This window comes from Lissotriton helveticus, chromosome 1_1, assembly GCF_964261635.1.
Source record: "Lissotriton helveticus chromosome 1_1, aLisHel1.1, whole genome shotgun sequence".
Classification (NCBI taxonomy): domain Eukaryota; kingdom Metazoa; phylum Chordata; class Amphibia; order Caudata; family Salamandridae; genus Lissotriton; species Lissotriton helveticus.
Window position 1 is genome coordinate 299,767,885 of NC_136057.1, and position 17,437 is coordinate 299,785,321.

The window sequence follows — 17,437 nt, forward strand, 5'->3', positions numbered from 1 at the left end:
GGAATACAAATAAAATTACACCACAGAACATCCAGTCCTGCCTAGGTAAAGTACCGGCTAAACGGGAACAAATACCATTCTGGCTAGCGCAGAAAATCACCCAAATAGAGGCGGTGTTTCCAGACACCACCCCGCTAGAAAAGCACAGGATTCTGACTATCTGTCTTCCAATGGGAATCGCACCACACATTGAGGACTGTGACACTTGGGGTACAGTCTTTGCTTCCATCTACACAAAAACGCACGGTGTTCCATCCATTTCGGTAATACCAGAAGTGCTAAAACAAATTCAAGACGAATATGGTCCTGAACCCGCTTTAACTCTTGGTATGAAATTACTAAAAGACTTCAAGCAGGTCTCGGCTATACTATTAGCCAACATAAAAGGAGAAGCAGCAAACGTGGCGATTCGCCAGAGGTTAAAAGAGACAGATATAGCAGACCAACCAGCTGAAATTGCCAGAATCATAGAAAAATCCTATGAGGAACTAGGTAGAGATAGTTTAGGTGGAATACCAGTAAAACCGCAACTAATTGAAAGTCCTGAAAAAATATTTTTTAATAATAATTCTACATCACCAAAAAAGAACTGGGATGGAAACAAACAATCCAATCCTAAAGAAAAGAAATTCCAGTCCCGAGGAAGGTCTCCTAGGCGAAGAGAAAAATCTCCGAACCAAAGACACAGGTCACCTCAGAGTGACCCCTCTGGGAAAAGATATAACCTTAGAAATAGGGATAATATTAAAAAGCCTGATAGATATCAAGACATTGATACACGTCCCTCTCAATCTTTTCAGACTTCCTCGCAGAAATCGGAAAGAAGAGGACGATCAGAACAAAGAGAAGAGCACGCCAAGTCCAAAGACAAGGAACCTACTCAGCTAAAAAAGAAATTACAATTTCCAAAAAAGAAGGTAGCCAGTATCAAGGTAGTTAACAATGCCGAGAATACTGAGGACACAACTGAAAAACGGAGAATGGGCTCAGACAATGCTAGACAGCGCAGCAGAAGTGAGCATAGCTCGCAAAGTCCTTATGAATCATCTGGAGACAGTGGACACGAATGAATATCTTCAAGTGGAAACTGCGGACACCAGAGTTAGCAAACCTCACAAGATATACGAAATAACATTGCGTATAGAGGGAGATAACCCCTTTATGATCTGATAAAAACAGATTTTAAAAGATCCAATTGGACTCAAATACACACAGAAATTTTGAGATCCCTACAAACAGACATGCTAATTAAAACAAAATTAGAAACACGTGATAATACACGCAATCTTGTGATTCGAGTCATCCCAGGGAGATGCGGATTCACATACCTGACCTCTAATGAGGGAGAAAAGGTACCAATTGCATTCAAATCACACTTGTACACAGAAGCTGAACAGAAATTCAGCACCAAAGAAAAAATTGTTCATGCAGTTCAAACCGCAATAGCTAGAGAAAAAGATCAAGCGGACGGTAGACATATCACAGTCAGAACAGCAGAATCAGCCTTTGAGGCACTAACAACACCGTGTAATTTACCAACAACAACATTGAATCCGGAATGGATACAATGGGTGAATTCAATCACAACGGACAAAGTGTACTACTACTTTGATCCAGAACTAGAAGAATTAAAAAATCTAGAATATGAAAAAACATATCCTCTGCCAATCGATATTCTGCCTTTACGACATTACGCCTGTGTAATTTATACAGACGGACATGCTCAACCCCCCGTTTGGGGCGAACAGGCATACAACCCCACATGTGGGATTACAAAAGAAGTGTGGCGCGGGGGTAAACTAAAACCTCTATTAACAAAAACACACTCAGTAGAAACTAATTCAGAACAACAGACTGAAATATTAGCTTTGAAAATGGCGCTAGATAATGCGGATCGCGAATTCCCGACACTTATAGTGTCAGATTCATATTACTGCGTCAAATCATATAACAAGGATTTGCAGACATGGATTCGAAACGGTTACAAAGATGACACAGATGCACCAATAAAGCAGAAACTGCTCTGGGAACAAATAGCTCTTTTACAAAAAGAACTACCAAAGACTCACGTGACACACTCACTGAGTCATCAGCGTGATGGCGTTCACGTTGCAGGGAATTCATTGGCTGAGACAGCCACAGCGGCAGCCACTAAATCGGCTCCCGTAGATCGAAAAAAGCGTACATTAAAATACATTGACGGTGAAACAGTGCTGGCAGTGAAAACGTCATCAAAAGGCGACTGCTCAGCGTTACCGATCAACTATCCACTCAATTATACATACATAATCGATGCAAACTCCGTCCCTTTTGCTCGAATCCCTGGAGTGGGGGATAGGGTGATTCCAAACATGGACAGGAGAAACTTGTTAATCGCAGACGCACATATGGGCGAGGGTCTCAGACACCTCAAACTAAAAGATTCTCTGGAAGAATTACAATCACGGTACTGGTGGCCAGGCATGAGCCTGCGTCACACCATGTTTGTAAAAAACTGCCCAAACTGCAACAGAGATCGCAGTGGGGAGAGAAACAGTTTAATACCTCGTCGGTTTATTCCAGGAAAAATCAGGAGTAAAAAGGAAGGGTTGCGATTAACATATACAGGCTAGTTCCACTTATAATGTAGATCACCAGCACTCGGCTGACGTCTGGACTGTTATACAAAGATTTGCGAGTCTAAATGGCATATACGCTAAGAGCATGCTACGTTTGACCATTGTTTTCACTCTAGCCTTCCAGCCTGATGGGAAACATGGCCAAATGAGCATAGCACAGCGGGAATCTTCTCACTTCCTTCCTGAGGGTACGGGATGGTGTAAAGAAAAAACCAAGGCATAAAGCAATCTATAGCGGAAAGGATATTAGGTTCGGGAGCTGGGTGGGTCAAACATCTAATAAGTGTCCAACGTAGTCTAAATAACTTGCCAAGAAATTCTCTGAAGGGATTCAGTGCGTACGAATTATTATTTGGAACTAGGATGTTGATCTCTGACATTGATAGTCAGACTTCAGTGGTAGAAGAAAAATGCTTTGATATCAAAGACCGTTTGGCTATTTTGCAGGACTTAAACAAAACAAGAAAAGACCTGAGCAACATAAAGTTGAAACAACAGCCAACAACCACTGAAGAACCACCACCTGTCCCAGCAAGACCTGTCTGGATTCCAAAAGTCGGGGATCTAGTCAGGGAAAAGATCGCGGTAAAGAAGGAATTTGGGCCTTCTTACAGAAAAGCAGTTCCAGTCTTGTCTGTCAACGGGACAAGATCAGTTGTACTACCGCCACTTGCTGGAAAAAAGGAGAACCGAGTTGTATCCATCGACCTGGTAAAACCACAACATGTGGCCGATAACAAACAGTAGGCCAAGTGGACTCCCAATAAGTAGCAGAACACCAAGGTTTGCTACCAGTACAGAGGTCCTAACGAAGAGGCTCATCACATTCGAAACGCCTACAGAAAAACAACAAGGACTATGCAACAATGCAATAGAACTCAGACCTCTGAAAACCCAAATAAAAACATTTAGCAGAGACACACCAATCTATAATGAAGTACCAAGTGAAAATGCAAGAAACAGTAATCCTGAACCAATTGGAACTATTAACAGAACTGCATCCGGCTACTTCATAAACTTCGATGATTCCTCTGAAGGCTTCAGTGAATCAAAGACACAGCCATCATCAAAAACCTTTAAAGATAAAGCTAAAGAACTTTTGAAACAACTGAAAGAAACATATCTGATTTCCCCATGGATTGAATTTTGGGTGGGTTTTGGTGCATTTATCCTCATACTTTGGCTCATCATGATACTAACTTTGGGACGCTTCATTGAGGGAAAATATGCAAAAATGGACACAGCAAGTCAGAAAATCAACTTGATCCTCAAACCACACACATCTTCACACATCGAGAAAAGAGAACTTTCTTCAGTCAACTTCACAGCCAATCCGATACCGGGTGGGGTAGCCTGGGACAACACTGACTATGAAATTTATGGTCCAGTCGAAATCCTGAAATATCCACACCAAATTAAGATCTCCTTGAGTGACTTTGCAAAACCAAGCTCATTCGCTGATGATTGGGACTTCGAAAGCATTAATAATATGATGTCTGACTTAGTAATGTCTGCTAAATTTACCAAACATGATTATTTGCAGGGTTCTACAAATTATGATAGTATGTACTGTTATAACCACTATGGTAACCATTTTTTACATAGATCTGCACAACCTAGAAATGTTTTAAATTATAATCAATGGGAACATTGTGCAACCCCTCCAAAAGGAAGCTCTAGGACCTTTTATGACAAATATTCATACTTTTCAGGTTTTAACACAAGTAATGCTGAAGCATTCTATTTTAAATTGTCAAACAAGACAGGGACAAAGACCATGATAACCAACACAAAATTGATATATTCAGACTCATTTTTTGAACAAATGAACACTTTTGGTTTTGATTATTGGGACAAAAATGTTGAATTGAAAAGTGTTTGGGGTACAAAAGAATGGCAAGTGCAGGGTATAGAATCTTTGTTTAGAGCCTGCATGATCCCAGAACAAATGATATTTTTAAATGACACTGTTCAACAAACTACCTGTCTTGGCCTAGCCAAAATCAAAGACTTAAATAAACCGTCTATTCCAAAGCCAACAATGTACAGCAATAGCTCTACAGATGAGGAGATAGACGTAAATTATGTATTAAACCAAAACAGAACACATCCTGATTGGAAACAGTGGTTGATCTGGCCCACAGATACAAATAACTGTCAAGATAGATTCCTGAACAAAACACAGGGGTTCAAAATGACCAGGCCAGACCCGAGATATCCCCAAAGACATCACCCAGGGATAATAACCACCTACAGTGTGGGCAAATTATGCCTTCAATGGCTACAAACTTCCACACTGGCAGAAATTAAACAACACCTAACTTTACTTACTGATGGTGCTGACTTGCGTGATTTCATTATGGGACCGTGCAAACAGCGTCAAAAACGTTTCATAGCAGCCTCTGTATATGCAGCATACAATGAGGCCTGGAAGGTTACTCAAATTGAAACAGCAGAGAGAATACGGGAAATTGACCGTGTTAATTTGGAAAAATCACTTTCTGTAGTGGACAATGGGTTAATGACTCTGTCCTCCAGAATTTTTTCTTTGGACAGCATTGTGTCTTCAGCAATCGACATATTGTCGCAAGACTTACTGTTATTACAACACGGTCAGTCACAATTGCGCTCTATTGTACAGCTTGGCTGGACGTTACAAAATCTGCGTTCAGGCTATGTGCCTTGGCGTTTAATCAACACAACGTCACTATTCCAAATCTTTAACCTTACTGATAGGCCAATCAGTATGGCACAAAAGGGTGCTGATTATACAATCTTGAGCATTGAAAAACTCGAAAGATTACCGGTGACAATGTCAGAACGACCTGTCAGTGAATGGATAATACATGGGATAATAAATATTCCAATCTCAACCTTCAGGTTTCAATACTGCCAAAAATATATACAGGCTGGCATGTACGAGAAATTGGGAAAAGGGTACCTTAAAACAACATGGAACCTGCCCTATTCACATGCATGTGTCAGTAATAAAGGACAGAAAGTGTTTCTTAGTGGCAACAATTGTGCGATGTCACTAAGTGGCACACTTCTGTGTAACGGAATTAGTTTGCATGGAGCCTGTGAAGGGAATTCATACAACCTTTCATGTCACCAGCAAGGCGCACCTGCGACAGAAATAGAACCATTCTTTCAAAGACTCTATAATGGGAGTTACATTCTAATTGTAGACCGCAGATGTTGTAGTCTTATGCCCGGGACTCCTTATCTAGTAACTACGACTGCGAAGGTCAAGTGCTGTGGACGCTCATTGTTCCCCAGCTCCTTTCCAGACAGGGAGGCAAGGGCATGGCCCAATTTGAAAATTACTTCTATTCGAATAGATACTTTAAGCAGAATGAAAACAGTGCTTCTTCAGACGCCTACAAGGCTCACGTCATCAAAAGAAACGTATGATCTACAAGTCGCAAGGACGACTGCAGAGATACATTCATTGTTATCAACTAATTCCCCCATACATTTCGCGGAAATTCTAAACGAAATCTTAAATATTTCTGATACCAATGGGGTCTCAAAGGTATTTAAGACAGTATTTTCGATGGCATTAACACCATTCAAAGCCATACTGGGTATTTTTCCAGATTTCGTCCATTCGATTTTTGGCGGACTTCCCCTGATCTTGGGACTAATTGCAGGAATCCTATTCTTAGTCCTTATTTTTCGTTATGGCAACCCATGTCACAGACAAAACTCTTGCGACAAGGGAAGAAACAATCCTAGCCATTGGATACCGGGACCGGATATCAAAAATCCTGGGACTCTCCCGGCTTAGAGACCTGAACATGACTTGGTTTCTATCATTTCGACCAATGTGGCAAAGATGTGTTTTACCTGTATTAAGGTGTCTGCTATGCGGAGAAGAATGCGTGTTAGACACCTGTCTGACGCTACAATCGGATGCGCCAATGGATGCAGAAACATTGTTGAGCCCGATCAAGGTTCATGCTTTGTGCTGCCCTCAAAGGCTACCAATCCTGATGACGGCATTCGTGGAAGCTTCACCACTACGATTGATGGGTAGTGAAGTTCAAGATGAAAGCAGCATCGATCAGGTACGACCTTCTGTCAGCAATGCGAATCAGAATGTCAATGGAGACAATCATGCGCACGAATGCATGATTACACCTATATCCGAGTTAGTGGAACTTTCCCAGGAAGCTGTTGACAGTTTTTTCGAAAGCCTAAATGATATGATGTTCTCACCAGAGCAGAAATAGAGACTTTTGAACAAGCTCGCACACGGCGTTCCCTGAATTCGGCCTTCAACTTTAAAAATAAAGTCACATGAACAAATTTCCCTCCAGTTCACGGACAGCAATTTTTCAGCAGCCCCAAAATATTTTTTCATATTTTTCGGGACACTATCTTCTGCTTAAAGTAAGAACTATTCTTAAAGAACTAAGGTTTCTAAATTTTAGATAGCTTATAGACATAGCTTATAGACATTAGCTGCCCGCTGGTATGTTCATAAATATTTTAAATATTTTATTCTGTGATGAAATGGTCTCGAACTTTTTTCTGTATTAAGAGCCATTTCATGTGTAAATTCTCATATACCTAAAAAGCAATAATGTATACAAATGCGATTACTTTGGCATTATTCTACAGCTTGAGTGCATACAATACATATGACTGCAATTTTTCCGTATATTTGAAAATTTCAAAATGCATTTATGTATTTTGGGGTGGTAAGGTATACACTATACTCTATAGTATGTTGTACTATGTTATACTATGCATAGATTAGTAAATATGACCATAGTTAGCGTGGAGTGAGTGTGATGTATTCCTATAGGTTCTGAATCGATCCCCCTATTCCTGACCCTATTCTGGTTAAACAAACCAACAAGTTAACTAGCAGTCAGCCCATGAGGCAGAAAACCCCCATGATGCAGATACCGTTATCTGACGCAGTCACACTACGGCACAGGAACGTGTTATCTGATTAGGTCATAACGCTTGCGATCTAATTAGACAAGCGATATTCCTCCAGCCCCTGATAAGGCATACGGAGTTCTCATAACAAATCAAACCTATGACAACCTGGGCAAAACCCTGCGGCCATTGTTTTGATTTCACCGAGAACTTCAGTAAAAGAATGTGCTAACGAGCAAGTCGTATGACATCCTTATTGACGTATCTATGTCCATCCTTACGTCAATCTCGGCACCTTAAAGGTATAAATATTACCGATATTGCCCTATGCAAACACACGCGTGGTGACGAGACGGAGCAGCCATACTTGCCGAAGCGAAGAGCAGAGCAGACCCCGCTGGCGCAGCCCCGCCTTTCTGACGCGCTGAGAGAAGCTGCTTTCTCCTGCCGAGAAATCCAGCACCGGCGTTTCCGGGTAGCCCTTGCAGGCAGCCTGGAATATCGAGACCAGAGACGAGAGATACCATCCCTCATTCAACCTAGATTCCAGGTACAGAACTGAATAACCCCTCACAGAGAATTCTTTAGTTATTCACTTGGCAAAAACAAACTTAACTTAAACTGTAACTTTCTATTCCCGCCCACGTATTAGGCTTAGGTCAGGTACACGGGGTAGGCGTATTTAGAAACACCAGTTGAGTACGTTTAGTCAAATGTATATGTGTATATAATATATTTTATTCATTTTAAACATCTTATGGCTTAGAAACCATATCAATGTTTTTACAGTATTATTTTATACTATTGCTTTTAATGTATGCACTTTACTTAACTATAAGTATTGCAATAATATCGATCCATTTCTCTTGTATGAGAAAAGAGACTGATCAATAAACAACACCTTTTTATTGAACACGCCCGTCTCTTCCTTTTCTCTACAATCTGATGAGACTAAGAATGCACGTACTGACTGAGTAAAATAAATTGCCTTTTGTTCACACGACTCTCGAGGTATACTCTTGATTAGGGGAGAGCAAAGTTGTCATGTTCTATGGTTGTCAGAAACTAAATCCCTTCTTGTCTAATCAGGGAAGTTAAGTCCTCCTTGAACATTCGAGAAAGTTTCTAGTGAACTCTGAGCTAAGCTGGCAAACCCAAAACTTTAAGTCTAGTATCGACAGTAGTAGACCTAGTTAACGTCTGGTCTAGGCCTTTACTGCTGTAGGTATTATTCCAATGCGCAGAGCCTATTGGGATGATAGGAACTACACTACAATACCACCACCAACAATACCACCACCAAAACCAGCAATACCACCACCACCAATATCACAACCACCAATACCACCACCCCCAATACCACCACCACCAATACCACCATCAAAACCAATACCGCCACCAATACCACTAGTACCACCACCACCACCACAAATACCACCAATACCAATACCACCACCATCACCAATACCACCACCACCAATAACACCACTACCACCAATACGACCACCACCAATACCACCACCAATATCAATACCACCACCACCACCACTACCACCACTACCACCTCCAATACCACCACCACCAATACCACCACCATCACCAATACCACCAGTACCACCACCACCAATACCACAAATACCACCAATACCACCACCATCACCAATACCACCACCACCAATGCCACCACTATCACAAATACCACCACCAATACTGCCACCACAATACGACCACCACCAATACCATCACCAATACCATCAACAATACCACCACCAATACCACCACCACCACCAATCCAATTCCAACACCACCACCACCAATACCACCACTAATACCACCACCACCACCAATAGCACCACCAATACCGCCAATACCACCACCACCAATACCACCATCGGCACCAATATCGCCACCACCATCAATACAACCACCAAAATCAATACAACCACCTCCACCACCACAAATACCGCCACCAATACCATCACCAATACAACCACCACCAATACCATCACCACCCCCAATCCCACCACCAAAAATCCCATCACCAAAAATGCCACCACCAACAATGCCACCACCAACAATGCCATCACCAATACTACCACAACCAATACAACCACCAATACCACCACCACCAATACAATACCACCACCACCAATACCACCGCTGATACCAATACCACCACCAATACCCCCACCACCATTACCAATACCACCACCACCAGTACTACCACTAATACCACCACCACCAATACTGCCACCACCAATACGACCACCACTAATACCATCACCAATACCATCAACAATACCACCACCAATACCATCATCTATACCACCACCTCCAATACCACCACCACCACCATCCAATTCCAACACCACCACCACCAATACCACCACTAATACCACCACCACCACCAATAGCACCACCAATACCGCCAATACCACCACCACCAATACCACCACCGCCACCAATATCACCACCACCATCAATACCACCACCAAAATCAATACAACCACCTCCACCACCACAAATACCGCCACCAATACCATCACCAATACAACCACCACCAATACCACCACCACCCCCAATCCCACCACCAAAAATCCCATCACCAAAAATGCCACCACCAACAATGCCACCACCAACAATGCCACCACCAATACTACCACAACCAATTCAACCACCAATACCACCACCACCAATACAATACCACCACCACCAATACCACCTCTGATACCAATACCACCACCAATACCCCCACCACCATTACCAATACCACCACCACCAGTACCACCACCAATATCAACATCAATACCACCAACACCAATACCGCCACCACCACCAATACCAATACCTCCACAACCAATACCACCACCACCAATACCAACACCAAGACTACCACCACCAAAACCACCAATACCATCACCAACACCAATAACACCACCACCACTAATACCACCACCACAAATACCACCACCACTAATACCACTACCAATACCACCACTAATACCGCCACCAATACCACCACTGCCACCAATATCACAACCACCAATACCACCACCACCTCCAATACCACCACCACCACCAATACCACCATCAATACCAATACCACCACCAACATTACCACCACCACCACAAGGACGACCATCAATACCACCACCAATACCACCACCACCAATACCCCCACCACCAATACCACCACCAATAACAACACCACCAGTACCACCAACACCAATACCACCACCAATACTACCACCAATAACACCACCACCAATACCACCAATTTCATCACCAACACCACCAACTCCTATACCATCACCAATACCAATCCCACCATCACCAATCCAATACCACCACCACCAATACCTATATTACAGAACAATAACAATCCCACCCCCAATACCAACACCAATACCACCACCAATACCACCACCAATAACACTACCACCACCACCACCAATCCAATACCACCACCAGTAATACCACCACCAATATCAATACCACCAATACCACCACCACCAATACCACCACCACCAATACCACAATCAGTACCACTACCATTACCACCACCAATACCACTGATACCACCACCAATATCACAACCACCAATACCAATACCACCACCAATACCACCATCGATACCAATAACACCACCACCAATACCACCACCAATACCACTACCACCACCAATACCACCACTACCACCAATACCACCACCACCAATACCATCACCACCAATACCACCACCAATACCAATTCCACAACCGATACCACCAATATCACAACCGCCAATAAAACCACCACCAATGCCACCACTACCACCACCACCACCAATACCACCAGCACCACCACCACCAATACCAATACCACCATCAATACTACCACCACCAATACCACCACCACCAATGTCACTAATACCACCACCAATTCCACCAATAACTTCACCAATACCACCACCACCAATACCATCACCAATACCACCACCACCAATACCACCACCACCACCAGTACCACCACCACCACTACCATCACCAGTATCACCACTAATACCACCACCAATACAACCACCTGTACCACCACCACCAATATCACCATCACCAATATCACCACCACCAATACCACCACCACCACCACTACCACCACCACCAGTACCACCATCAATACCAATACCACCAACCCCAATAACACCAGAAATACCACCACCATCAATAGCACCACCAATAGCACCACCAACACCACCACCAATACCACCAATTTCATCACCAACACCACCAACTCCTATACCATCACCAATACCAATCCCACCATCACCAATCCAATACCACCACCACCAATACCTATATTACAGAACAATAACAATCCCACCCCAATACCAACACCAATACCACCACCAATACCACCACCAATAACACTACCACCACCACCAATCCAATACCACCACCAGTAATACCACCACCAATATCAATACCACCAATACCACCACCACCAATACCACCACCACCAATACCACAATCAGTACCACTACCATTACCACCACCAATACCACTGATACCACCACCAATATCACAACCACCAATACCAATACCACCACCAATACCACCATCGATACCAATAACACCACCACCAATACCACCACCAATACCACTACCACCACCAATACCACCACTACCACCAATACCACCACCACCAATACCATCACCACCAATACCACCACCAATACCAATTCCACAACCGATACCACCAATATCACAACCGCCAATAAAACCACCACCAATGCCACCACTACCACCACCACCACCAATACCACCAGCACCACCACCACCAATACCAATACCACCATCAATACTACCACCACCAATACCACCACCACCAATGTCACTAATACCACCACCAATTCCACCAATAACTTCACCAATACCACCACCACCAATACCATCACCAATACCACCACCACCAATACCACCACCACCACCAGTACCACCACCACCACTACCATCACCAGTATCACCACTAATACCACCACCAATACAACCACCTGTACCACCACCACCAATATCACCATCACCAATATCACCACCACCAATACCACCACCACCACCACTACCACCACCACCAGTACCACCATCAATACCAATACCACCAACCCCAATAACACCAGAAATACCACCACCATCAATAGCACCACCAATAGCACCACCAACACCACCACCAATACTACCACTACCACCAATACCACCACCACCACCAATACCACCAGCACCAATACCACCACCAATGTCACCAATACCAATACCACCACATTCAATAGCACCACCACCACAAATATCACCCTCACCAATACCACCACCAACAATACTGCCACCACATATACCACTACCACCAACACCACAAATACCACCACCACCAATACCACCACCAATACCAATACCTCCACCAATACCACCACTAATACAAATACCACCACCAACACTGCTGCCACCAACACCGCCACCACCAATAACACTGCCACAAATATCATCACCAATACCACCACCACCAATAACACCACCACCACCAGTACCATCACAGATACCACCACCAATACAAGCACCACTACCACCAATACCACCACCAATACCAACACCACCACCAATACCACCACCACCAATACCACCTCCACTAATACCACTGCCACCAATACGAACACCACCAATACCACTACAACCAGTACCACCAATACCACCACCACCACTACTAATATCACCACCCCAGCCCCTCTCGCTCACTAGTAATAGCAGGGGCACTGTACGAGGCCGAAGCTGCAGCCAAGACCATCCCTCCCTCCATACCTGCCATAAAGCATAGCTCACTATGCACCAGGAGGTGAAACCAGGGCCTTACTACAGCTGAAGTGTTTTTTATTAGGCCAAAGATAGCAATGACATTATGCAATGCCACACTGCACACTCAAATCACGGAGAGGCCAGGAAATAGCCCCCCTCCCGCTCTTCCTCCTGAGCCGCCACAGTGTAATCACAGAGCGAAAGGTGTTGGAGCGCTTTGTTAGTGTTTATATCTCGTATCAGATGTAACTTTCACTTATTTACAACACTTACACATCTTCTTCACTGCACTATTTATCACTTCTTTGAAGATGTCACAGGCTGGTCTCTTCCTCTGATATTTACAATCTAACAAGCGGTTGAGAAGGTCCTTCATTGAAATGCAACAGGTCTCGCATTTGTGAGAGTTTATGCTATTACTATTGTAAATGACAATGCCATTTATTTATGTTTTAAAACCCAAGTAATAAATAAAAAGGCATTGTCATTTACAATGCCAATAGCTCAAACTTGTGTGAATGTGAGACCTATTGCAGTGCAAATGCTTGTTGAGGCCTGCTGTGGTGTCCATGATCCTTTATTGAGTGCAAAAACTGATATATGGAGGCCGCCTGCCAAAAACAGAGTCAGCTTTTTAGAAGCACTTCTAGTCACTGTTAGTGAGCTTAATTTAGTTGATGTTATTTTCTGACACTTTTTATCTGTCAAACTCCCATCCTCCAAGTAACTTTCTCCTCATTACGCTTAATTTCTGCGTCAATATCTATGTTTAATTCTGATCCATAGACATTAGCACCCTGACATTGTCCCTTCTTTTCTACATTGGGCTGCTCTGAGTCACTTTCTTTCCTGTTGCTTTTTTTCCTCTTTGTCTGTTCTCCCTGTTAATCCGTTGCCCTGCCTCATAAATTCCTCATTGGTTCTCTGCAGCTCCCTCAGAGCAGAATGAGTAGTAAGAAACAACACGAGGCAGGATAACTAGTACCATAAGCCTTTGGTGCTACCTGTCATGATCACGGACAAATACAGGAATACAAAGGAGGGCTCTCAGGCTCTGCTAAAAGGAAATGGAATCTGACTATAAACTTCCTTAACACACTTCCATTGCAGATTGTTTTTGAGTGATGCCTCATCCATGATGGCGGTCACTGTGAGTAAGGATGCCACAGAGAGAAAGTGAAACAAAAACGAAATATCGCAAGGCTTGAAAATCTCATCTGGCAGGATTGTGTGGTAGCAATCCTCTTAAATCAGTGTAAAAGGAAAAAGCAAAGTGAATCAAATCGCTTCCCAAACTAGCCGCTGGAGCCTCGGAAACCCGTAGTTTTTGGCACCACCCTTTGTTCTTGATGTTGGCTTGAATTTCTGCTTCTCTTGCCACAACTACTGGTCTTGGCCAACCAACAGGAGGGTGTACTTTTACCCTTGACTGTCATTCTCTATTTCCCTTCATGGAATTAACTTTGAGGAGCTGGGAATTATTTCATAAGAAGTAAAAGACTGAACTTTCTCCATATTTTGTGAACTTTACTGGATTGTGAGTGCTAACTCACCCCTACGATGCTGCACAATTTAATTAGTTTTTTCTAGAGAGTGTTAGTAGCAAAGTGAGTTCTTCAACACACATTTGTAATATTCTCGTAATATTCTCGCTATAGAGGATGTTGGCATTAAAAGTTATCACTGTGGCATTTTTTGTTTATAGATATTGTAATAAACTTGAAATAAATCCAGGTTGAAAATCCAAGGTTTATTGAGATGCAACACAGTACTCCAGTCTCCAGATTACATCCAGTTTTCTAACTCCAGTACATTTCATATCAACACAATTCCAAATGGAATTACTCCACAGTGTGCATGTGCAACAACAAAGATACATTCTATTAAAAGAGAAATGTGCAGAAGGATAGAGAATAATATTAAAAGGGAAATATTTACAAATAAAGAATGCAACACATTTCCCCCCTAAGAGAAAATAAGTAACAACTCAAATTATCTTAAATATAAATTGCACAAAAGAATACACAATTGAACACAATAAAATGGTTGCCCAACATTAATTAGATCCACTATTGGAGCACCAAGATACACATTTAGATACACTTCTAACATTCCACCTCTTACCATCTTGTGTAACAATGCTATTGCGATAAACCTTCACAACCTTCATAGGTTTGCCAAACTTTGTCTCACCCTTGGTAACATAACCAGGTTTACGAATCCTTACAACGTCACCCACCATAAATGAAGGTTGTTTGACTTTCATACGAGAATCATAATCACATTTGCATTTGCTTTGTTTAAACTCCACTTTCTCAGCAACATCCTTGACATTCACATCAACCATGCGATAACCAACACTCTTCTTGAACCACCAAGGACACAAATTTGACACAGGCTCTCTACCCTTTAACAAACGGAAAGGTGAAACCTCCGTCGTGGCATGAGGCATTATTCAGTACAACCATACCTTTTCCCTCAATTTTTCTTTCCACCTTCCCCCAAGCTTCCGTGCCCACAAGATATCTTGTTTGAGAACCCTGTTGTATCTCTCAACTTGTCCATTTCCTTGCGGTTCATACAAAGCAGTTGTACAATGTTTTATTCCATATGATTGCAGGAATTCTGACATTTCCAAAGATTTAAACTGTACCCCGTTATCAGATACAACACTTTCTGGGAAACCTCCTGAAAACAATCTCTCTCAAAAAGAGAATAACACTTTCAGTGTTGGGATGAGGTACAAGTTTGACCTCGGGCCACTTGGAGTGATAATTTACAGCAACAATCGCAAATTACACTCCTGCGGCAAAAAATTAAAAGGACCAGCAATATCAATCCCTAATTTCTGCCATGGATGATCTGGCCACTTCACAGGAGTCAAAGGTGCCGGATCACACTTGCACATCTTATCACTTTCAATACACTCAGGACATTCCCTCACAAACCTATCTACAAACTTATCAACTCCAGGCCACCAAAAATTTGACCTAATTAATCTTTTCATGGATGACATTCCCATGTGGCATTCATGACTCAATTGCAAAATAACATTCCTTACAGAGAAAGGTGGAATACATTTTCCAGCTCTGAATAACAAATCTCCCTCTATGGCCAATTCATCAGCAACATTGAAATACGGCATAACATCAGCTGGAATCTGATCCTTAGAAGGCCAACCCAAATTGACAAAATCTCTCCCTTTACATAAGACAGCATCCTCACTCATGCTTTTCATCCACAATTCTTCCGAAATAACACTGTACTTCTCAGACACACATTTCAGTTATACTAACCACTACTTCCTCATCTCCATCACCATCGACACTGGGACATGGTAGCCTTGACAAACAATCCGCAGTCACATTAAGTTTACCCGGCACATATTCTATGTCAAAATTGTATTCCTGCAATCGCGACATCAATCTAGCAATCCGAGCGGTTGCCTTTAAACCTCCACCTGGTGAAAGAATACCCACCAAAGGCTTGTGATCTGTACGTATCAAAAACCTTGCACCCCAAATATAATTCCGCCCACACACACCCTAACAATCCCTTTTCGATCACCGCGTACCGTCTCTCAGTAAGATTTAAAGACCTTGAAGTGAATGCAACATTCCACTCTTCTTTACACGAACATTGCGAAAGCACACACCCTAGACCATAAAGACTGGCATCTACTGTCAAAACACCTAGTTTGTTCAAACAAAATGTCTCAAGTGTAGGAGCTGACACCATGTCAAGCTTAATACTGTCAAAAGCATTTTGTTGCCTAGTACCCCACAAAAATTCTACATCCTTCCTTCTTAACTCCCTCAACGGCTCCATTTTAGTTGCAAAACCAATGATGAACTTACTATAATACTCACAGAGTCCTAAGAACGATAGCAGTTTATCCTTGCAATCCGGTGCGGGAGCTTTCAAAATAGCATCAACCAATGGCTTTTTTGGAGCAACACCATTCCCAGATACAGTATGTCCTAAATACTCTACAGTCTTTTGAAATAACTTGCACTTTTTACTCTTAATAGTAAGTCCAAACTTAGTCAACATCTTACACACATTTCTAAGATGTTCCATATGTATCTCATCATTCTTAGAAAAAACAAG